General features: G+C 35.4%; 1 protein-coding gene across 1 annotated transcript in view; it reads right to left on the bottom strand.

Annotated features, from left to right (window-relative positions):
• The window catches only part of KCND2 (potassium voltage-gated channel subfamily D member 2), a 494,054-nt gene that overhangs the window by 223,416 nt on the left and 245,337 nt on the right, over positions 1-25,301 (bottom strand). The gene's annotated exons all lie outside the window — the stretch shown is intronic.

Below are 25,301 nucleotides of genomic sequence, written 5' to 3'. Positions count from 1 at the left end.
GGCTATATTCACAGCAACTAACACGTAAAACTTTATATAAAATTAGAATGCTAACTAACATACATGATGAACTGCAAAACTAACAATCGAGCCACATGTTCACATTTTTATAGCCATTACATTTTCTTCCTGTAAACCTAATCACTTCAAAAGCTAACTTGGAATCAAAAGTTTATTGAAAGAACATGAAGAAGTAACAATTTGTTGATTCAAATATTTAATGGATTAGACTAAAGTAGCCTGATGGACCCATTTATGCAATAATGCTAACCCTACCAATGAAACTCTAATACTTGAAGTCCATTGGCACCTTCATTTGCCATATTGTACTAGCAATTTGATTTTTGTTTAAAGAATGTTTTGTTTTTATGTGTGAGCTAATTCATAGTATAACTTTCCTTCCCTCATTCACTTATTCAAAAATATTTATAGGAGTGCCTAGGTGGCTCAGTCAGTTGGGCGACCTACTCTTGGTTTTGGCTCCGATCATGGTGTCAGGGTCATGAGATTGAGCCCTGGGGCTCCGTGCTCAGTGCCGAGTCTGCTCAAGATTCTTTCCCTCTTCCTCCCCCTCTGCCACTACCCTCACTCACGCTCTTTCTCTCTCTCTTGGAAATAAATAAAATCTTTAACAAAGTTTTTATTAAACACCTATTATATGTCACTGTTTCAAGCACCAACAAAGGTAACAAGGACAGACCTGTCCTCCCAGGGCTTGCAATATGTTAATTATTATGTTAATAATCACAAACATGAAATTAAAATTATAGACTGATATAAAGAAATGCTCCAAAGGAATGAGCATTATGTAACTGAATATTCAACACAAATAGATCCTAAACTATAATGAAGGTGTTGGAGCTGATATATGGAAGATAACTGGGTACTAAGACCACAGACGGGGGAGTGGTGCACAGGGAACAGCAAGAGCAAGTGCATGCCATATTTGGGACACTGACTGAAGGACGATGCAGCTGAAGAAAAGAGAGTGAGAATGTGAGGACCCTGAAAAGCAGCTGGGAAGTCTGGGGGTGGGGGAGTATTATGTAGGTCATGCTCAGCCTTGTTAGCCAAGTTAAGAATTTTGTCCTTTAACCTCAGAGCTCAGTAGAGCTATTAGAAGGTTTAAGCAAGGTGACATGGGCAGTTCTCCTACTGAAATCCATCATTCTGACCACAGTGGGATGTGAGAAATGGATTGGAGGAAGAGGAGGTGACCGTGGCAACAGTCCAGAAGAGAACTGAAGTTGCTTGGATGAGGATTGGTAAAAATTAACTGCAGGGAATGGATCTCTTAGTGATTTCTATGAGCAAAATCTCAACGGTCAGTGTTTTCTTCCTCATTTTCAGGTGTTTTTTTTTTTTTAATTTTCTATTTTACTATAAGCATAACATACACCTATTCCTGTCCAACTTTAGACTCCATCAAGCTACTGAATTAGGTGAGAAGAAAGACTATAATAAAATTGGACTTGAAGGGTTTAAGAAATAGGCATGATGATTCAGATATTTATTTTTAATACATCTCAATAAAATCGTAAAAGTCATATAACCATAAATTGTTTGAAAATACAAATGAGCTATCACCGTAATTCTATTATCCAAAAGAACTATTAATATTTGTATGTATTCTCTTCCTTTTCAAATATTAAAATTTTAAAATAATTATAATCTTAATAAACAGGATTTTTATATATTTTCAGTAAAATCATAATGTTATGAGTTACTATATACTCACAACTATCTTTTATATAAGTGCATTATATTTTGTTGAGTCTGTATCCCAGAACTTGGGTAAGCATTTCCCTATTGCCTAGTTCACTTCAATATTTTTGTTACCATAAATGACACTGTAATGAATATCCTTATGCATAACTCCTTCATATTTAGAAGTTTCATTAAAATAAGTTCTCAGAATTGGGATTACTGAAATAACATTTGTTAAGTACCATATCCTCTGCTAACTCATATTATGCATAAATAACAGACAAAACTATTTATTTATTTATTTATTTTATTTATTTTTTTTTCTAAAGATTTTATTTATCCATTTGACAGAGAGAGACTCAGAGAGAGAGGGAACACAAGCACAGGGAGTGGGAGAGGGAGAAGCAGGCTTCCCGCCGAGCAGGGAGCCCGATGCGGGGCTCGATCCCAGGACCCCGGGACCACGACCTGAGCCGAAGGTAGACGCTTAACGACTGAGCCACCCAGGTGCCCCCAGACAAAACTATTTAAACAAGGACTCTTCCACCCATATTTTAATTATTTTTATTCTTATATGGTTATTATTATTTATTCATTACAAAGAACTATTGTTAATATATTCATTGTGAAAGTGTATTCACTAAATTAATGAGAACAACCATCACTTTTGAAGAAATAGTTTCACCATGCAAATATTATGATCTTAAATAATTATGATAATTTGTAATTTATATTCATGGCTTACCTGATAAAATCATTATATGTCTTAACATTAACTCTGATTGCATAAATATTACATTAACTTCAATCACATAAGAATTTTAGAAACTATTTTAAATAAATATGAAGGTAATGAGTCAGGCTTGAGTATAAAAACCCCAACTATATAGGAAGTAGATTTTATTATTTTTTTTTTAAGTTTTATTTCGCCTGATGGTTCTGTTAATGAAGTAGCACTTTCGGATGAAAGAGAATTGAGAACTAGTTTTCTATTGATTCCATAATAAATTACCACAAAGTAAGTGGATTAAAACAACATAAGTTTATTATCTCAGTATTCTAGGTCAGATGTCCAGGTGGAAGCGGCTGGTTTCTCTGCTCCTGGCCTCACTGAACTGAATTCACGGTGTCAGTTGATTGAGGGCCTTAGGTGGAATCATGAGGTATATTCTCAGAAGAAACCATTTCCAAGCTCATCCAGGTTATCAGCTGAAAATTTAGTTCCTTGTTGTAGGACTGAGGTCCCTCTTTCCTTGCTATCAGCCAAGAGCCACACTCAGCTCCTTAAGGCTACCTGTATTCTTTGTCACCTTGTCCCTATTTTCAAACTAGCATGTCCAGTCCTTCTCAGGCTTCAAATCTCTCAGACTTTCTCTTCTGTGGTGTCTCTTCTTCCAGCCAGAGAAAGTTATCTGCTTTTAAGAGGTCATGTGATTAAATTGGAACTACCTGGAAAATTCATGATATTTAATATCTGCAATCTTAATGACATCTGCAAAGTCCCTTTGGCCAGGTAAAGAAACACATTCACATGTTTCAGGGATTAGAGCATGGACATCTTTGGGAGCCATTATCCATTCTATGGCAAAATGCTATCATATTGAAACAAATTGTTTCAGTTCTTCATTTCTCATCTATTTACTAATTTAGCTCGAATTCCATATTTCTTGCCTACATAACAAATATAATTAAATTTAGATTCATTCTAGCAATATTTCCACATCATATCCACATGCTTATAGAATGAATGAATATAATCCATGTATGTATCTTCATTGTTGAACTTTATTCTAGCAGATGGTTTAGTGTAAGAATGACTTTTAGGGAAAATCTACTGAATTCAAATGAAGTTAACAATGTGATAATTTTCCAGATGATTCAAGGGGAAAAATCATAAGAACTTGTTGATTTAACATCTCATCTTAGCCTTTGTTTGATACCTAAGCTATTTGCTTCATTTTGTTCTTTAGGTTACTTTATTATTTTTTTAAATTTCATTTATTTATTTATTTATTTATTTATTTATTTAATTTATTTATGAGAGAGAAACAGCCAGAGAGCACACAAGCAGGGGAGCGGCAGAGGGAGAAGGAGAAGCAGACTCCCCGCTGAGCAGGGAGCCTTAATGTGGGGCTTGATCCCAGGACTCCAGGATCATGGCCTGAGCCGAAGGCAGATTTTTAATCGACTGAGCCACCCACGCACCCCTAGGTTACTTTATTTTTAAGTAGTTAACATTTGTCTCAATGTCTCAACTGAATTTTTTTTAATGTTTTTATAATGAGAATTGTTGTGAGTCAACACTAGTCAGTCAAATTTTTCTTGCCAGGAAAGACTTCTTGGATGGATAGGATAGTATAGATTTGCCTTAGAAAAATGTTACAGCAGAATCTTTCTGATCATGAGATAACATACAAAAAGGGTCAAGTATCATGTTACACATGTGCAATTTCCCATCCATTTTTTTAAAATTTCCAGACCTGATGCTTATCTGTGATAGAGAGAAAACCATAGATCTCTGTTTAACGAACTCTTTCTTCAGATGATTGTATACTCTCTAGCCACGAAGTGCCTATAGAATATGCTACTAATAAATGGCTGAAATTAGTTGCCCCAGAGAAATGTATAGGGGATAGAGGGGACAAAATGCATTCTCAAGTCTTCTAAGAAGGCTTGTAGCATATACTCGTGTAAAATTTTTTAAATGTGTTATTTAACTAGCACAAGAGGCTTTAGATTAAGAGTAGTATGTGATTGAAAACTTGTATGGAATGCAAGAGGATTTGTATTTAAATTCACTCCTGAAATGAATATCCTTATAAGTTATTCATGTTCCATATGTATTGAAGATAGATAAAAATGGTTAAACTTGACAGTAGTAGTGTATTCATAAGAGCTACCCTTCATTGAAGCTCTGTGTTAAGCACTTGACCTCCTAATTTTTTTAATCGACATAAATTTAAGAGATGGATATAAGTCTCCTTCTTCTGTATATTGAGAGGTTCAGATAACTTATATAATTTTCTAAGGTCACACAGCTAGTAAGTTAAGGAGATTGTAATTTCAACCCAAATGCTGTGCTTTTTGACTATGATGCCTCACTGTTCCTTTTAGAAATCAGACACTAAATAGTGATTTTGCTGATACTCCACAGCTTACTGATATTAATTATAACTTGAACTTCAGCTATGGATAGTATGAGTGAACAACAGTTACAGAAGCAGTTACAGAAGATGTGATTCTGACTCAACAACTATACTGGGAATAACATTTTCCTTCTTTTCTTCAAAAAGGATATTGAATATATCATTAACAAAGTCTAACTCTCATCAGTTTTAACTCTGATTGTGCCTCATGCAATACAGATCAATTCACCAAAAAATCATTATCTGTGAAATTGTGTGCAAATCCAATTTTGATAAATGGAATTGCTTTCTAAATACGCAGTGGGGTTACTTTAATAAAAGTAATCGTGTTGTCAATAATTTGTAAAATGAATAATCAATTCCTGGTTTACCTCTGTTGCATTGATTAGAACCTGACATGCTATACATAAAATTATTTCACCGGAACAAATGGTTTCCTTTGGAGCAAATGAAATTTTGACAACGAGGTATCATGCTGATTTCATACTTCTCAGAACAATCTCCAGAGTTTTATTTAGAATTCTATGCAACACTTTTTAGGGCCTGTCCAAATTAGTTGTTATAGAAAGACCGCATTGTAAAACCTTTCCATCCATTGAAAAGTCTTCCTATAGCTCTGAAATGGAACATATAAGCCCTACATGGTTGAGTATATACATGTGTATCTCGTATGTGTGGATATGTATTTGTAGGTCCCATCTCTGTCAAGTTAAACACAGACTATTTACATTAATGAAGCTCACCTGATTCACCCCCATGAGCTCAGCTTACAGTGCAGCGAGAGTCAGCGGTACACACATAGACTTGTGCCAGTAAATCATTTCTGGATGTGAGCAGCACAAAGATCTTCATCCTGAACCCTTAGTTTCTTCCTCAGCTGTTTCATGCACTAGCCTACACGACTTCTTCCTTCAGGTGGCTCAGCTCTGGAACACCATCAACGGGCTCTTTCTGGGATTCTGTTCTCACTTTCCCTTAGTGGAGAAAAGGGTAAGGCTGGACTAAGAAATAATAAATCTTTTGAAAACCTGAAGCAATGTTTGCATAATTATATAGACTACTAAAAGATTAATTTTAAAAAGAACACTCTCTTGTGTGTATTTGTTTGGATACATGTGTTATCATAAGCATACTCAATAAAATCCTAGAAAAATTATTTGAAGTGTCAAGTAAAAGAGAAACTAATTTTCTAATGATCTTCTTTTATAATAAAACATTCAGTACTTATAATTGAAAAGGAAAGGCCTTTGATTTGGGGGAATTTATATATTCATTTATTCAACAATATTAATTGAAATTTGGATTAGATGAATCATATCCAGATATTACTCTGAAGGATCTTAGAGACTGATAGAAGATAAGATAATACAGAGCACTACATTAGAAGGAAGAAAATGCTAAGCATCAGGAAGAGGTTTAATTAAAATGCTAAGGTGCTGGTTATTAAGTTATTATCTTTCAATGTCATAGTTCTATGCTGTTTTGGGATGATGGAGCTGGCTTCTCTTTTGCCAGCTGGCTCCCTGTTAGTTTTCCCCAACCAAAAGAGTAGACGGTTGAAGGAGGGCACTCCTGTTTTGCTTCCTGCTCCTATCAACATCATCCCAGCAACAGGCTCTTCATCTTCACATCATCAGTTAGTTCCAAGTGCCATTTCCCTCTCAGTCCCTGAAGTGGACACAAGCCCCAGAGAGCGGGGATGCCTCATTCTCAGAATTCGAAGTCCTGATTCTGTGGGGAGACCTCCGCCGAGTGCCTGTGGCACCAGCAGTGATGGGGCCTACCCCTTCTTAGAGCTGTAAGTCCCAGTCCCACAGAGACCTTTCTCTGAGCTTCTAGGTTCTCATAATCCCAACGTCTTTCCTCTGTTCTCCCAGCCCTAGGGATAGTATCTCCTTCCTGCAATTACAGTCTCCATATAACCTCAAGGTTCCCCTCTCCCTTTGCCCTAATATACCTGTTTAATTCTAAATTAAATTCTCTCTGGTAAAACAAGTGGCATGGGATGCTATTCTGATTGGATCCTGACTGATAACTGCCATAAAAACTCAGAGAAAGGAATATACACTTCCAGATGCAGAGATCAGGAGAGGCTTTACAAAATCTATGCCTTTCCACTGGGCCATGACAGACAACCTTGATGTGAAGAGAGACTGAAGGGCAGGAACATAGAAGAGGAAGTGGCAGGAAAGCAGGAGGTGAGAGAGGGAAGATGAGCAGGTCAACTGGGCTGGAGGGAGGGTACGTGAATAGGAAGAGTGTGAACAACCTAAAACTACTTGTCATTTTGGGTGTGCAAATAACACAAAGTACAGGTTGGAGGCCTTTTAACCTTATGAAATAATACAAGAGAGTAATAGGTTTTAAAAATGGAATAAAATAAGAATGCAATTTAAGTAGGAGTGAACTTCCTGACTTCAAAATTCATTTAGAAGTACACGTTCACCATCTAATTTGTTGCAATAAACTCCTTTATAAATAAGTAAAAACAAACAAAGAAAGCAAAAAAACAAACAAACAAGAAAAAACCCTCACAACTTTACATGATTGGGTACTGGAAGGTCCTGTTTAAATACACTTTATAAATATTTATGTTAGGGATATAAATTATAATTGACTAAATATAATGCTTGATTTAATCCATAAGAACTAGGTATCAGTCCCCTTGGGCATTGTGTGACATATATTTGTGGGGTGCTTATAACATGGGCGTTTGCAATTTATATACTTGTCTTTGAGAAAACTGAACCATGACTTCTGCTTCACAACTGATTTCATGTTCTTTTGACAGTTTTTTCGCATTTTTGACAGTTACAAAGCATTCTTTGCCTTCTGGGTTTTTGGTGTGGACAGGTAAGAAAAGGAGCAGGTCATCGGTCACGAGCAAAACCTCCAATCATACTAGTTTTTTAATGTGAGAATCAGATTCAACTTATATCACTTATATTTGCAACATCTTTTCCAGGCAACTCTAAGTATGAGTATGCTATAGATTAAAAAATAAATCATTATATCAGTTGCCTAGTCCTTCCAGCATATGTCCCCTTAACCTCAGTGGAAGCAACATGTAAACACACAAGGCCAGAGTTTGGGCCATTACTGTTAAGGAACTCATATTTAAATGTTCATTAGTAGGTTTAACTTGTTATTAATAACACATTGAATGTTAGTCTGTGTGTTTTGTTAGAGTGGTAACATGGTTTCAATCAAACTGTCCTCAAAACAATTCTTGAAGTATACAGTACTTTTAAGACCTTTGGTTGGATATTTTAAATCACCTTATTAATTTCTTAAAATAATTGTTTTCACATTAAATGTGAATTTTACCTTGACATATTTTTCTATACTTACATATGCAAACAGATGACTTCTGCTTCACAACTGATTTCATGTTCTTTTGACAGTTTTTTCGCATTTTTTATATGCAAAAATTTTTTATAAACAATTGGCAGTTAGGAAAAAATTAAAATAGAACAAGGTTTTTCTGTATCTTTATACTCATCTACTTACCTTGTATCTATCTAAACCGAAGCAACTGCTTAATTCCATTAACTTAATGTAACGGGAAGGTCACTTCCGTGAAAAAAAAAAATCACTCCAATAATTTGTTTTTAAAAATGGAGTACCTGAGTCTATGAAAATGTTAAATTCTTTTTTTAAAAGATTTTATTTATTTATGAGAGAGAGAGAGTGCACGGGGGAGGGGCAGAGGGACAGGGAGAAACCGACTCCCCGCTGAGCAGGAGCCTCATGTGGCCAGATCCCAGGACTCCCAAGATCATGATCTGAGCTGAAGTCAGATGCTTAACTGACTGAGCCACCCAGGCGCCCCCAAAATATTAAATTCTCTAACCTCACATGGACACAACCTAAATCTGTATCATAAGTGGCAAAGATAACATAAAAGCTAAATGATTTAGATAATAAAAAATTTTTTTGTTTGAGAAGAAAAATAGTGATGTAATGTGACTATTGATTGCCTATATTGGTTGGCTTCAAAGTCTCAAGAGGTTAAAACCTTACAAATGTGCATTTCTCAAAACATGTTTCAGAATGTGTGTGCATAGTCATTAGAATTTTGTGAGCTGCTCAGGTGAATAGATTAAGACATTATGACTGCGTTTCATTAGAAAATCGCTCCATTTATCCATTCTAAAGAAACTTCAAAGACATCTCAAAACTGTAATTCTTAGTTGTTTTAGAAAGTTTATCCTTCCTGCCTTTATAAAAAGGGAGAAAAAACTCTAATTTGTTATAATTGATCCTAACATGCATGTATCATCTACAAATAACCTCATCAACATTCAGAAAGGATTACCTAAATGAACCTATCTACATATTGCTCCTTATAATAAGCCCCCACAAGACTAATGACTTATTAGTGCCATAGGCAATGAATGATTAATTAGTTGATTCTAAAGCAAATTGTTAAGAGTATAATTGCTACCTTTTCTTAATTTCTGAAGGTTAGAAGAAGTTAATGTGATGCTAATATAGCCCAATATATTGAATGAAATTTTTTATAAGCAAATTAAAAAAAAAGTTTTGAAAAAACTGACCATAATATATACTAAGAATTTTAATATTTATATTTAAGTAATGTTTAATATCTAACATTTACAATGAAACAAAGTATATATTAAAATATTTCTTACTATTCTATCAGTTCTTTATTTTTAATCTATATTTTTTACTAATATCATTACCAATTTTCAAAAAATTGTGTATTGCATTGTGTTTTTTGAAATGGACTAATTCCTCCGCTCTTTTGAAGGTTGGTGAATTCTGTGCTTTGAAAAGTGAGTTGAACCATGGGATTGTTGATCTTCCTAAACATAATCAACTCTCAATTATTCAATGTCAATGAAGGGAGGCACTGGTATGAATAAATAATAGAGGTCGGTAATTCACAAAATTTGGGTTAAGGCAGAAGCAGTTTATCTCAGGTTGCTCCAATCATCTGAATGAAAAGGAAGCATTTGTGTCAGGTTTGGGAAGTGATGAAGAGGTGGGGTTCTTATGATAGAATACAAATGGGCTGGCCTGGGATCCCATTCTGTTAGGGCATAAATGCTTTCAATGATGGACAGTTGTATATTAGCCTGACATTTCTTGTAACTTTAATATCTTCAAGGTATTCCTCCTCAGAGAAATCTGCAAGATAGTTGTTTTCATCCCCGTGTTACAGTTGAGAACACAATCTCGAAAAAGTAAAACAAAACAAAACAAAAAACAACAAAAAACCCAAAACAAAAAACTCACACGTAGTCCCACTGATAAAAAATGACACTATAAGAATTTAGAGCCAAATGCCTCTGCTGTGCAGAAAATGATATAGTAACAGTTTATTGTATTCAACCAATGGAGAAATCATTCTTGGGATGTATAAATTGCCAAGGAAGAAAAGAAATATTATTAATAAGTGTAACCCACTACACAGTGCATCTCCCTACACACTTCATAAGTTATACAACATTTTTTAGATTCATTTACTCATTCAACAAATACCTATTGAATGCCTACACTAGACCAAGTGCTGGAACTAGTAAAAAAACTAGTCTCTGCCCTCAAGAAGATCACATGCTTGGGGAACAGGACAAATTAAAATTAAAGTATTAGATGTATAAAAATCTTAAATGATGATAAGTTTTTTGGAGAAAAACAAAGCATGTTAACAAGGGTTTGTGAGCATAGAGCGAGGGAAGATTTGTGGGGGTCTCCTGATAAGGTGATTTTTTGAGAAGAGGTCTGAAAAAAAAAATGAGAATGAACCATGGAGCTCTCCAGGTGAAAGCATGCTCTAGAAAGAGAAACTGTAATGCCCCGAGTTGGGGGTGTTCTTGACATGTTCAAGAAATAGTAAGGAGACTAAGGTAGTTGGGAACGAGTATGCAAGGGAGTCAGTAGTTAGAAAAGAATTTAGTCCTCATTAGGTAGAGACTTCTCAAAATTTATGGAGGATTGTTAAAAGATACCTGTCAAGTAGTTCCCTTCCCCTAAACAATCCTTAGGAAACTGGGATCTAGTAAAATGGTACTCATTTATTAATAAATAAACTGAGATGAAGTGCTTTTGGCTAAAGTTGGGCTGGAATTTAGGTCTTCAAGTTCCCAAAACAATGCTTTCCTCGATATTTTCACACATTGACAAGTTTCGGGGCGGGGGGGAGGCGGCACTGTGTGATGAGAGTTTGTACCTACACTACCTGGGTTCAAAACCCGGTTCCAACACTTAAGAGTTGGTTATCATGGGCATGTGAATTAAAATTTCTGGCCCCGGTTTCCTCTTCTCTAAAATTAAGTTAATAAATAGTGCTAATCTCAGAGGGTTTGTTAAACATGAACTTTAATATTTGTAAAGTACTTAGAACTTTATCTGGCTGTGGCTGGCATCTAGAACATGCTGCATTTCATATGCTACCATCAACCTATTTCACTGACAAGGGGTCTGAGATTAGCCTGAGCATTGGTGCTAGTGATGCATGCTACTAGGAGGTTTTTGTCACATGGGAAAGCATAAACATTAGTTCAGGTACTAAAGCTCAAAAATGATAGGGGGGGAAGGGACTGGCTTTCCCTAGGGTTTAATGACCAGATGGTCCAACACAGGAGAGAGAGTATCTTCACTGCAACAGCTATCACAGAGTTCCTGCTATTTGGCAAGTGTTTGGCTAGAAGAAAGAAGTACAACTTATCCTAGATGGAGTCAAAACATTGAGTCCTAAGTATTTTATACCTTACTGATGGAATTGTGGGATTTTCTTAACTAGAGGTAAAACCCCCTTTAAGTTTATGACCATAAGTTGGCAAATATTTTTGCAACTAGATTGTTTTATGATGCACTGAAAAAAATAATAAAATTAATGTCCCTGTAGAAACTGGTTAATGTGTTAGGGTGCACCTGCCATTCCATGAACAGATACAATAAACATGAAAAAATTAAGATGCCATCTGACTGTTAACATGCCACTTGGTTCCTCTAGTGTGTTGCCAAAAGAGGTAAAAAGTTTGATCTTTGTGAAGCTTGTAAACTGAAGTGACAATTCCAACCCTGGATAAGAGACTATTTTTGAATACTTATCTCTGGAAAACATATTTTAATGTATTTTTTAAAACGTACTTTTCATTTTGGAACTGTTTTAAGTCTGCAGAAAAACTGCAAAGAGTATAGAGTTCCCATATACCCTATGCTCAATTTCCCCTATTATTAATATCTTACATTAGTGTGGCACATTTTTTATAATTAATGAAGCAATACTGATACATTATTAACTAAAGCCCATCATTTATTCAGATTTCCTTAGTTTTTACTTAATGTCCTTTTTCTGTTCCAGTATCCCATTTAGGATACCACATTATATTTTATATGGTCATTTATTCTTAGACTCTTCTTGGCTGTGACAGTTACCATAATATTTTTACATTAAAAATAAAATTAGAAGTTAAATAAAAATCTTAATCAATACATTCCTTATGCAGATTTGAAAATTTCTTGGCAGAAATATCTCTTCCATGTTGCCAGTTTATGTCACATGCATATTCACAAATATGTTTTGTTTCTAATATTTTATCAGTGTGTAGTATTTCATCAGTATCCAGTATTTTATTTAATATTTAATCTGTGCCAGTCTCTGGGAACAGTGGGGTTGGGGGCAAAGGTGGGGGAATTATTGCAGAAAAAAAATCAATCATAAAAGGTAACTTCTAAACTGAGAATGTGTATTTGGAGGAGGGTAAAAGTGGATTCATTGATTTTTCTTTGGTTACAGATAACATAAGTGGGTGCCACAAAGTTGGCAGAAAAGATATGTAATTCCTGTGACACAACAGAATTTCTACCATTCAGAACAATGACTTTATGTATCATTGGGGCCAATTTTTAAGGTAATTAACAGAATCAAGGGAACAGTTAAAATATGCATTTTTGAAACTTGAGGCATTTGTGTGTGTTTTTTAAAAGACTTTATTTATTTGAGAGAGAGAGCATGCATCCATGCACAGGGGCGGGGGGCGGGGAAGGGGCGTGGTGCAGGAGAGGTAGAGGGACAAGCAGACCAAGCAGACTCCTCAGTGAGTGTGTGGAGCCTGATGTGGGGCTCAATCTCATGACCTGACATCATGACCTGAGCTGAAACCAAGAGTTGGATGCTTAACCAACTGAGCCACCCAGACGCCCCAAGAAATAAATTTAAATAAAGAGGAAAAGAAACCCAACCAATTCTGTTGATAATTTTTGTTTTTTAATAAAAGACTACAATTTTGTAAATGTGTCTCAGTTTGCATGGTGGCTAATAATGAACAAAACTCTGAAGTTCATTAAAATGATCAAAATGGCAATATAGACTCCTAATACCTCTTAACTGAGGGTTCTAGAGGGGAGGGGGGTGGGGGAATGGGGGGATGAGTTAGCCTGCTGATGGGTATTAAAGAGGGCACGTATTGAATGGAGCACTGGGTGTTATACGCAAACAATGAATCATGGAACACTACATCAAAAAGTAATGATGTAATGTATGGTGATTAACATAACATAATAAAAAATAAATAAAAAATAAAAATGGAAAAAAATAATAAACTTCCAAATATTTGACATTTACCATCAATGAGCTCATGTTTATGAAATGCTCATATGAAAATCAACTTAAACATACATAATCCTACCGCCATGTCATATCAAAAATGGTTTTTTATATGTTTTTTAAAGTATAATTTGGAACGCACATAAAAAAGTCTTAAAAAACCCAGTGCCTTATGTAAGATAAGAACATATTTCTTTTTCACCAGAAAATCCACAATTAAGAGGTGTAGGGCTGATAGGAGCCCATGATATAAGGAATCCAGACACATTCTATCCTGATATTCCATAACACATAGGCTCCCCTTCTCCAGCTCACTTCATATTTCAGGATAACTCTTGAAATGTTAGTCATCAGATATGCATTCCAACCAATAGGGAAGAGAAAAGAGAATGAACATGCCCAGGGCATCTGGGTGGCACAGTGGGTTAAACATCTGACTCTTGGTTTCAGCTCAGGTTGTGATCTCGGTCATGGGATTGAGCACCATATGGGGCTCCATGCTCAGCGTGGAGTCTGCTTGAGATTCTCTCTCCCTCTCTCTCTGCCTTCCCCCTGAGCATGCATGCACACACACTCTCTCTCTCTAAAATAAATAAGTCTTTTTTTTTTTTTTAAGATTTTATTTATTTATTTGAGAGAGAGAGAATGAGAGAGAACACATGAGAGGGGATAAGGTCAGAGGGCAAAGCAGACTCCCTGCCGAGCAGGGAGCCCGATGCGGGACTCGATCCAGGGACTCCAGGATCATGACCTGAGCCGAAGGCAGTCGCTTAACCAACTGAGCCACCCAGGCACCCTAAATAAGTAAAAGTCTTAAAAAAAAATAAACATGCCCCGTCCCATAGGGGAAATTTCACATAAAATGCACACTCAAGACTTCTGCTTACATCCCATCGGCCAGACTTCATCTCTTGGTCACACCTAACTGCAAGAAAGGCTGAAAGATGGATTTATTCTGTGTGATCACATACCCAGCTAAAAATTAGGGCAAATATCAGTAATGAAGAAGGAGAGGACAGATATATTGAGGATAACCAGAAATCTCTGCTACATATGTTAATACATAAAAATCAACAGATGTCCCCATTCTCAACAAATTTGATAAATAACTATAAATCCTGTTCATAAAAGGATGTTATAGATACAACATCGCTATCCTTTTCAAGTCCCTGTTTTGAAGAACAAAACTAAGAAAAACTATTTTTCTAAAATGTTTAATGTAATTGATTAAAAGATAAAGGCAATGGTCTCTGATCACGTATGTGCTCACTAAATAATGTAAAATAACCAGTTTGGATGTCTAGCTGAACCAATTAAATCAACTGGTTAATTTATCATTATAAAACAGTGTATGTGTCATATGTATTATACATATAAATACATAAACACAGCTTATGATATTTAATCAGAAATGCCATCCTTAGTTTCTTATTGTTTGTTTCCTTAGAAAATGAATAAATAAGATGATTATTATGATTCCAACACCAATTAAAGACTTATGCAAATAACATAGATAGTAATTAAATAAGAAACTTAAACAGGACTTAGTTGATAATTCTATTGTAGATTTTGTCTACAGATAGTTCAACTACAACTAAGAAATCTCTCTATTCTGCAAATTGTTATCTTTGTCTATTTATATCCTTTATTCTAAATCTAAATTCTTTATTTAGGGCATGATTTCTAATAAGTGAATTAGGGATTTATTAAATTTCCTTACTCTATTAAAATCATCTTACAGTTTTAAATATTTTCCACATTACTGAGTTAATCAGTAATTTTGTTTTCAATGTGTTTTATAGGCTCAAGTACAAATTAACTTTCTGTATGCTTGAGCAGTCTTATGATGAAACACAGTCTCAAAAACCTTTTGTATTATCTTTCACTGAGTTTTTGTACGCTATATATCTTTGCTGTATGCTCCTTCAAATTCCTTTTGGCAAGAGATAGAGTACAAATGCACAAACCCATGAAAGTATCTAATCTGTATGCAATCATGGCTATAGAACAAAGACGAACTAATTGGTCCATAAGTGGAATCTATGATCTTGGCATCATTTAGTATGCTGCTCTAATCCAATTAACCAGCCACTGCCCTTGTCTATATGCTGCTCAAGGGTATGAATCATATTATTTACCCAGCATCTAGCACATTTCTTGGCACAAAAACTGAACTCAGTATTTATTAAGTAAAACTATAATCACATACTATTCACTTTAAGAAATATCTGCTTTCTCCACGTATTTCTTCTTCCAAATTTTAGGGGAGAAAATTTAAAAAACAGAAAGAGAAGGCAAGACTGCCATTTTTCTTATTGAGGGCTTCAAATCAACAATTAGTTTACATTATTGAATGCAAATATAATGTAGAAATTACTTTCAAAATTCCTTTGTTAATATCAAATAAAACATTTTAAAAAATTCTCTATTTACTTTTCTTGATAAGAAGATAGATTTTAATGTAAAATGTGTTTTTTTTTTTTTTTTCATTACAAGGTCAAACAGGGAGTGAGAGGTGATGAGGGCAAGGGGCACCTGGATACTGAATAATGGGTAAATTTAGGACTAAGCAGTCTAGTCCTCGTGACCCTATTGTTCTCTATTAGTTCTTTTTTCTCCTTTATCTTTCTTATAGACTCTGAGTGGAGAATGTTTCCTACTTTTACTAGCTATTCATGTATCATTCTAGTATCTCTCTGGGTTTAGGTAGGCCTAGGGGGAACTGTCAAAGCTGGAGAATGTGTAAGCTGACGTGGGTCCAGGGGCAAAGGACTTCACCGAAATTTAGATTTTGGATTGACATGATAGAATTTGATTTTAGAAAAAAGAAAAATATTGGGGGTTTTTTGGTTATTTTATTACAAACATGCAGTTTCTCTGTATTTTCTTAATTTTTACTCTACAAGAATATTGCTTTGCCATAACACTAAAATAAAAACAACTAATTGAGTTTTTCAGGGTTGTATTTGCAGCTGAATGTTTAACTTCAGCAAATACAAGTTCTGTTTTTGTCTTGTTTTGTTTCTTTTGCTCTCTGCCCTAAGATTTGTTTTTGAAGATTCCTAAGATAGATGTCAAGGGGAAGAAGGAGGGAGAAGACAGGTCTTTTATTTCAAAAGGGTGCATAGTTTTTTTTAATCTTCAGCCAGCTCATGTTAGTCTTTGCTTGACATATTTTTACTGAGTTTCAAAAATAAAAGAATAAAAATAAGATAATGTTTAATGATGTTAGTCAATGGTGGCTAGCAGAGCAGTTGTTTTATATTTTGTGAGAATGAATTTATGACTTTCAATACTGCCCAAGCATTTTTATTATTTTTTAAATTGGGTAAAATATTCTCTTTAACTGAAGAAAATATTAACCAGAATTTGGGCCCTTTATTTTAAAAGCTAAAGTGCTCTATATTTTGTAATGGGACAATATTTCTTAGTGTCTTATCCAATATTCAGATGCTAACAATATTTACCCACCTACTCAACCTGCTAAAAAAGAGTATATCAATATTCACAAGTGATCTAGAATTCTACCAGCGGAAGGAACATTCATCAAAGTCTTACCACAGGTATAAGACGTGTATCCGTGTATTGTAATGATATTTAGAAATTAGGCCTTTGGCTGAACTCAAACTTTAGTAATACTTTGCAGAGCTCTCCATAATTTATACAACCACCCCCTAATCCTTAATTCAAACGTGTATACCAATATTTTTCTAATTTTAATGACAATGGTACCACATGGTCTTTTAGTATGGCAGGCTGCCTAGAAACTGTTTCAGTAAATTACACACCAAGATGATCTACTCTTTGGATTGTCTCCAGAACAAAGACTATGATGTATAATTAAAACCAACTAACAATTAACTGTCATCAAATATAACATGAGGGACAAGCATTGTAAATTTAGTTATTTACAATAAGAAGCAACATAAAGATTTCTTTCAATGAATGATAAAAGTAGATCCATATTCTTGAGGTTATAATTTTAAGGTTTATATAAAATAATAATGAAACAATAGAAAGCTAACGTTCCACATTTCATTGTATTGAAGTAATTTTGTTAGCATAATAAGGAACTGTCTAAGAACTCAAAAATTATTCTATTTATTGCATGTTTTGAACTAAAGCATTATTTTAAGAGACATAGTAGTATTACTTTGGCATCATTATTAGTTATGTAAGTGCGAGGGTGGTGAATGAGCCAAAATTCTGTTTTTGTACACTATAATATATTTGTGCATACCAAAAAGAGTTACTTAATTACTGTGATGTAGCTTTTATATTTAACACCCACTTAAGAATCAGATCTTGAAGATCTGAACTAACAAGTTTCTTTCATTATTTATTCTTATATAACCTAGGGGAAAGACATAGGGAAGAAGCTATCTAATTATGACTGTTTTAAAAAGATAGAAGAGAGGAGTAGAAATTTTTTCAAGGTTTTTTATATATGGATGCAGAGGCGGATTTGCTGTAAAGCTAATGAAGTTTCAGGGCCCCTCTCTTGCAAGGGCCCTTTCCAAGGTCCTGAACTGAATTTTATATTCATTATTTTGTATTCTGTTTCTATTGCCTAATGTGTCTTCCTTCCCCGCACCATACTCTCCAAGTTGTATAACGCCACAGGCTTCATACAAAGTGGACCAGCCAACGTGTATGCATGAACATGTGGATGTCTTTTTGCAGTTTTGAATAGTTGGGGACCTCAGGATTGAGAAGGGACTAAATATAGAAATATTGAAGAATTATGAGCAGAATTGTGGACAAGTTTTCATCATTGTCAGAAGGAAATAGAGAAGAGGAACTAAGGAAAGAATGCAGCAGGTTGAAGGAAACAGGCTGGATGGTGGAGGAAGGGGAGAGAGTAAGAGGGAGGAAGGCAGAAAGAGCAAAAAGTTTGACAGATCTATGTGAGTCTTAGAAAGTGACTAAGAGTACCCAGTCTCACATGGGTTCTTGTCTACAGCTCTCAACTCTCTTTTTCACTAGGACATGAATTTTTAATCTCCGGATAAACTTTGCAATATTAGCATGAATTATTGTTAGTTTTATCCTGAATATGCCATTTGATTTTATTTCATAAATAAAATATGAGTTGGTGAGAAATCGCACGATATGCATTCAACATATGACCCTTGTCTTCCTCCTCCCTCTTTTTCTCTTTGAATTTGATCCATTTTAGGATGTTTGCAAAAGAACTAAGTGGTTGAAGAGAGGTGGACTACATGTACTTTAACAAGATGTTAAAATAGATTTCAGCCTAGATCCTAAGGCAATAGGTAGTGGAAGAGGAAGTGGTATGCCCTGCAAGAATTTCAAAAGAGCTAAGTGAAAACTGGAAAACCAGCTTTGCCTTGCCTACTTCAAGCCTGCACCTTGGCTGGGAAAGTAGACATGAAATGAGAGATTTGCAGAGCAGATTTCCTGGAGAGAGCTGTGCTGTGAGCCTGTTTCCACCAAGACAGAAGAGAGTTTGCTCCCAGGGTACTGCATGTCAGGAGACAGAGCATTTAATGGGACCACTTGGAAAGCTTTTACACGTTTCCCCGCTGTTGGGAGACATAACCAGCATCCAGCTTCTACTCAGGAAACCTAATAGGAAAGAAGCTCGCTACCTGTTTTGATGCTGAACTGAAGGAGAGTAGCTGCTGTTTTGGAATTAGTTTGCATTCAAGAAAAGGAACAGAGAGTCCTGATTGATAAGGCCACCTGAAGGGGCAATGGACGGGCCCTCAGCAGACCAGTGCTGGAAGTGGACTGCTGAATTTCTAGTTACTGCTGAAGCAGTGAGCAACCAGCTAAAATAAAGAAACTTTATCCAGGCTGAGGGAATGCTAGGTGACAGACCCCTGTTAAGCACCTATATTTAAGAGCTTAAATATCTGCTAGGCTCAGGGAAGGCAAAGCCATCTTATCAGTCAGCTTTTCTACCTCTCCTCTCTGTGTGCCTCTCTCCATCTTTCTGCAAGTCTTTGAGGTCAGAAATCTTACTTCACATGATGATGGAAGAAGGGGTAAAAGCTTGGGACAGGGAAAGGGGAAAGGAAAGGCAATATCTTAAATTATCTGAGCCAGCCTCCCCACCCCCCACTTTGGATGGTGAAAAAATTTACCCTTAAATCAGAGTTCTGATTGTTATATAGAACTGAATGCTACATGGGACTGTTTGCTACTAAACAAGGTAGCAGCTATGGGCTTCCTACATTTTTAACCCTTGGCTAGAGAACTCCCCCCAGTGAGGAAATTTTTAAGGGGCAGCAGGGACAAAAACAAAGATGTTTTCTGATTATATCACATTTGTCCAGCTTATTCAGAGTATGGCTTATACTTTATAATTTTACAAATTGTGTTTCTGTGAATATGCTTTACTTAATTTATTTAATAAAACACTTTTAAAGTATATGTTCCTGAAAAACTTTAACTTTGTCAAGACATCTACCTCTAGCCACCCAAAAGCAAATATTTAATGGAAAATTAAAATTTAAAAGTGAATATTTTTAAAAATTTGAAACACCCAGAGGAATATAGAAAGCCACAGAAGGAAATATATGGTCACATGAACCAAGAGTTGGAATTCTCTAAACAAAGCAGAATTGTCAGTATAGGCTGAATTTCTTACGTTTGTGTGTCTACGTATGTCTGCAGTTCCCAGCCTGGAAATACATCAGAGAACATGTTGAGTTTAAAAGCTAAATAATTCAAATACATTTTTATTTTAAATATATTCTTTACCTTTTCCAATAATTCTTTTTTTAAATTATATATATATAATTTATATATACATATAAATATATAATATATATTTATATATTTAAATATATGTATGTATATATATACATATATATATATGTATGTATATATAGCAAAGGTAGCAAAGGTAATGCTCTGAAAGGGCAGAGGGCATTTACTTAAGTGCCACTTGTTTCTACTTCATTGGCAAATGTTCAGTTTTTAGACTGGGCATGGAAGAAATATGATAATTAAGTGCACTGCTCGAGAACCTGAATCACAACTCGTTTCTCTTCTGTATGCAGTTATTCTCTCCTACAATGTACAAAACCTTAAGGGACCTGTCATATAAATATTTCTAAAGATCAGTCAATACCTGCAGCATTGTCATCCATCATTGCTGAACAAGTTCTGTTTTACACAGTAATCACATAAATCGAGTTATAACAGATTATAATTCTTTAAGACACACCTCTTGGTCCTTGGCAAGGTCATTACTATGCTGTGAGTCTGTTCCCCAAGATGACATATGTCAAAGTATAAAGAATGGTGCAATGAAGAAACAAAGAGCATGGATTAACAGATTCTGGAGCAAGTAATCTTACTTAAAAAAAACCAAAAAAACAAAAAACCTCAACATAGCTTTAGTGTTTAAACTAACATTTGATGAGTTCTTATGAAATCTAGTGAATTTAGCATTGCATTTTTCACACAAGAAGAACAAATTCTAGCCAGAAGTCAAACATAAGATTTAACCATTATTTGTGATACAACAGAATGGAAAGTCAATCAAAAGTCATATTATTTATTCATAGGCTTCTACATTACAGATAGAATATTATCTGTTATGATACATAAACTCATATTAATCACAACTCATAGAGGAATATGTGTTTTACAAAAACAAAGTTTAGGAGCGCCTTGCTGGCTCAGTCTAAAGAGCATGAGACTCTGGGTCTCAGTGTTGTAAGGTTGAGCCCCACATTGGGTGTAGAGATCACTTAAAAAATATAAAAAACATATATATATATATATATATATATATATAAATAGAAAAGCAAAGTTTATCTCTGAAATTAGGCAAAATATCAAGTTATGTAACTTAATGAAATTTTGCGAGCCTTTAGAAATTTGCAGAACAGAAACAGTTTCAGTTTTATTTTGCTGTTATTTTTTGTTGGATTGGTCGGTTTTATTTTTGTTTTTGTTTTTTTCTTTTTTGGATTGAATTACTCCTGGATATTGCAGGTTTTTAACATCTGGTCCTGAAAGTATTTGGAAGAATTTCAAAAATATAAGCACCTTGGAACTTCTAGCACTGGAGATTGTGAGGATCCTCACAAATTCTGCAAGAATGTTCCAGTAGTGAGGGCTTAACATCAGGTTAGATGGCCTTAGAAAACACAATGTAGGGGCGCCTGGGTGGCTCAGTTGGTTAAGCGACTGCCTTCGGCTCAGGTCATGATCCTGGAGTCCCGGGATCGAGTCCCACATCCGGCTCCCTGCTCAGCGGGGAGTCTGCTTCTCCCTCTGACCCTCCACCCTCTCATGCTCTCTCTATCTCATTCTCTCTCTCAAATAAATAAATAAAATCTTTAAAAAAAAAAAAAGAAAACACAATGTAATTTATTATCAGGTAATAGAGAAAATAATAAACACTATTAAAATAGTTACGGAAATCCAAAGTGCTTAGGAGACAAGAATCATTCACTTATGTTGAAGATGATTGGTGAAGATGATGACTTGAATGGAAACTGTATCTACCCGGGCCCTTCATTGTGGGGCTTTAGTGAACCACAGAATAATCAGTCACTTCCCATCTCTGGACTGTGCTGTTAGTCCAAACAACACCTTCTTAACTGACACCAAAAACTGCCAAAAATGCAAGCTAGAGACCTTTTCTGATCTCTGAGAGCAGTATCTAATTTAGTAAAATAATTATAAGTGAACATTCAGAGCAAATCAGCTCTTTGGAGCTAAAAAGGCCCACAGACAAAACATAATTTTATGAAAATGCCAACATAATCCAGGATTTATTTAAGTGTTGCCTTCTTTTGTATCCACAGCTATTGCATTTTTTGAGGATTCACTATGTGCTGGGTACCCTGTGCTATATGGGGGCCATGGTGGTACCAAAATTAATCAGATGGGCGTTTGATACTCAACAAAGAAGTCATCTAGTAGGGTTGATAAAATGAGGACAAAGTACTATAACAAAACAGTATGTGCTGCATGATATCAGATCTGTACACACAGAGAATAAAAGAGGCAGCCTTGGCATCCAGATGGGGACAGCACCAAACATTGCTGTGATAGCATGTAAGCTGGGTCTTGAAAGTTAAGTAAAATTTGCTCCAAGTTAGAAGAGTGTATGATGCGGACAGGACACGGGCAGAGGGGACTGAAGCAAATTAAAGAAGGACATTCTAGATAAAGAGACCAATATGATTAAAAGCCCCCCACCTCTTAAAAGAATTTCTATGATGAAAATTATTACTTGAAAATAGTTTTAAGTTCTTGGAAAGTAAGGCTGCCCCTCTTTTAATGTGCTTTTTATAGATAAATACAAAAATAAAATGTCTTGTTGCTACCAATGATGAAAATAAGGAAAATATATATAGCTTCCTCCTTTATGTTGGAACTTTAAATATAAGATAAATGGGCTAATGAAAATTATTTATTTTTTGTTTTTAACTCAGTTATAATTTATTTACAATAAAATACAGAAATATATTTTGAACACTCATTAATTTCCATAAGCCTGTAGGAGCTGGCTTTGTAAAAATTTCCCTTATCAGAGAATCCATTTAAACACAGCTCAGTATATAATGAGGTTTTCTTCCTTTTGCTTCAGCTGAATATTTAGCAGTATAGAAACTTGACAGGTTAGGCAATTAGAATATAATTTATGATACAAGGCTCATGCGGATGAACTGCTTCCTGCCTATAATTTTGAATGCAAGGCAAATCACAGATTTCTTATGCTAGTCTCAAAGAAAAATTTTTCTATGAACTGAATTGTATAATATATTAATAGTTTTATTTATATCTTCAAGTGACCGTGCTGGAAAATAGTACCTAGTGTAATTCACTTGGCTTCTTTAAAAGAAATTAAAAAAAAAAAAAAAAAACAGATAAAAAATGTACACTAAGCCTCAGCCTAAGCCTCATGGACATTTATTTCCCGTGGGTAGAGCTAACATGCTCAGCTTTCCATGGTGCCTTTTAATGCATTGTTCTCACTTGGTTTATTAAATACTCTTCTTTTTTTCAATAATATTTACTTTTCATTTGAGAGAAAGAGAGAGAGAGCATCCCCAGCAGACATTGAGCACGGAGCCTTACGTGGGGCTCAATCCCACAACCCTGAGATCATGACCTGAGCTGAAAGCAAGAGTTAACCGCTCAATTGACTGCAGCACCCAGGCACCCCTATTAAATGCTCTTCTAATAGGCCCTGTGAGCTACTGTACCTTATAATGTGCCTATCTATCTCAATGGAAGTGACACCTGATATTTGTAACATGTTAGTAAATGGATATCTCTTTGAAGGGATGTTAAATAAGGACCAGTATGGCAAATTGCAAAAATTATTAAGACCTTGTTTCTTCCTCTACTTTTGTTTCATTGCTTTATTTCTCTAAATACCTCCTTTGTAATCTGTACCATTTTGTGGCAGAGGCTCATAGGTGTCCTCTAATATCCATAATCCTCTTCTTCTACCAAAGTAAACAATCTGGCTTTTACCTGAGTACATATGTTCATTTGAAGTAAAACTACTTTCTCAGGCTCTTTTGTTTAAGTAAGTTAGAGTATGTGATGAATTCAGGTTAATAAAATCCAACTAGAAATGTCCTGTACTTCTGGGCTTCTGGAACACTTCCTTAAAATACAGCAGTGCTCCAATCTTTGCCACTTATTCCATTGTCCATGGACCTTGAATGTAATAGGTGGAGCTCCATTTGTCATCTTGCAACATGAGAACAATGGTTACATCCTTGGATGACTGGAAGGTGCCTGGGTTCCTAAGGACTTTCCGAAGCAGAGTCCCACTTACCTCTGACATGAAGGAAATATAAATCTCTCTCTTTCTAAAACCTGTTAACATGATCCTAACTTAAATAACATGTAAGCCTAATCTTATGAAATACAACTTCTGTCTTATCTACATTCTGAGAAGTCACCTCTTTCAGAAAGTCTTCCAAGACTGAGCAATATCACATACATGCCCTTATGAATATTTCACTTCTTAATTGTGGCCATATGGACCCTTTCAAGGGTCCTTAAGGACAAGATGATCTCTTGAAATATACATCACCCAAAAGGGACCTTGGGATCTTTCTGGCAATTGATAATCATGCAGTTAAAGAGCTCTTGATAGAACTGGATGTTCCTACATCCTTATTATTTTTATCTCTAAATGTTAGCAGTATCCTTTATTTTTCAGTCTCGTTAACAAAGAGAATGATTAATCAGTATTTTTACATGCTACACATAACACTTAGCAGCGAAAGGATATGATTATAGTCTCAGATATATGACAGTTCATGTAAATTATCTTTATCTTAAAAAGAACCTAGACAAATCCAAATGCCATCATCATCATCATTAAGCCAGATTAATATCTTTTCATGGGGTTGGGTAATGAAATTTGTTCAGCCCAACAAGTGATTGTACTGGGGAGTACACGGTGTGTATACAAATTACCCATAAATCCCATTCTTAGGAAGGTTAGCATCTTACAGGGAAGGTAAGATAAAAATAATCACTACACAAAGCAGAGCATGATGCCCGCTGCAACGTACGACAGAGATCTGGAAAAGGGAAAGGTCACAGCCAGTGAGCAGGGATTAGGAAAAGTGTCAAGAAGCAGGTGGCCGTAAGAGGTTGTGCACGTCAACTTATAATATGCAGCCTTCTCATCCAACACCGACTGTGGCCTCAACTAAAACCAGCCGTGACACAAACAGGATACAGAGAAAGGTTAGAATCTACCAAGTGAGTCAGGCTTGGAGATCTAAGCTCTCCAACCTCAGAGTCCATTGGGTCAACTTCTTCAGGTAGACTGATGTAGGTTTATGGGACAGCTTTTGCCCAAAGAGATCTCCGAGCTAGAACAGATCCCTTTTCCTCTTCTTATTGCA

The sequence above is a fragment of the Halichoerus grypus genome, chromosome 12 (assembly GCF_964656455.1).
Source record: "Halichoerus grypus chromosome 12, mHalGry1.hap1.1, whole genome shotgun sequence".
Lineage (NCBI taxonomy): Eukaryota > Metazoa > Chordata > Mammalia > Carnivora > Phocidae > Halichoerus > Halichoerus grypus.
The sequence above is the reverse complement of the archived record's forward strand: the minus strand, read 5'-3'. Positions and strand labels throughout refer to the sequence as shown.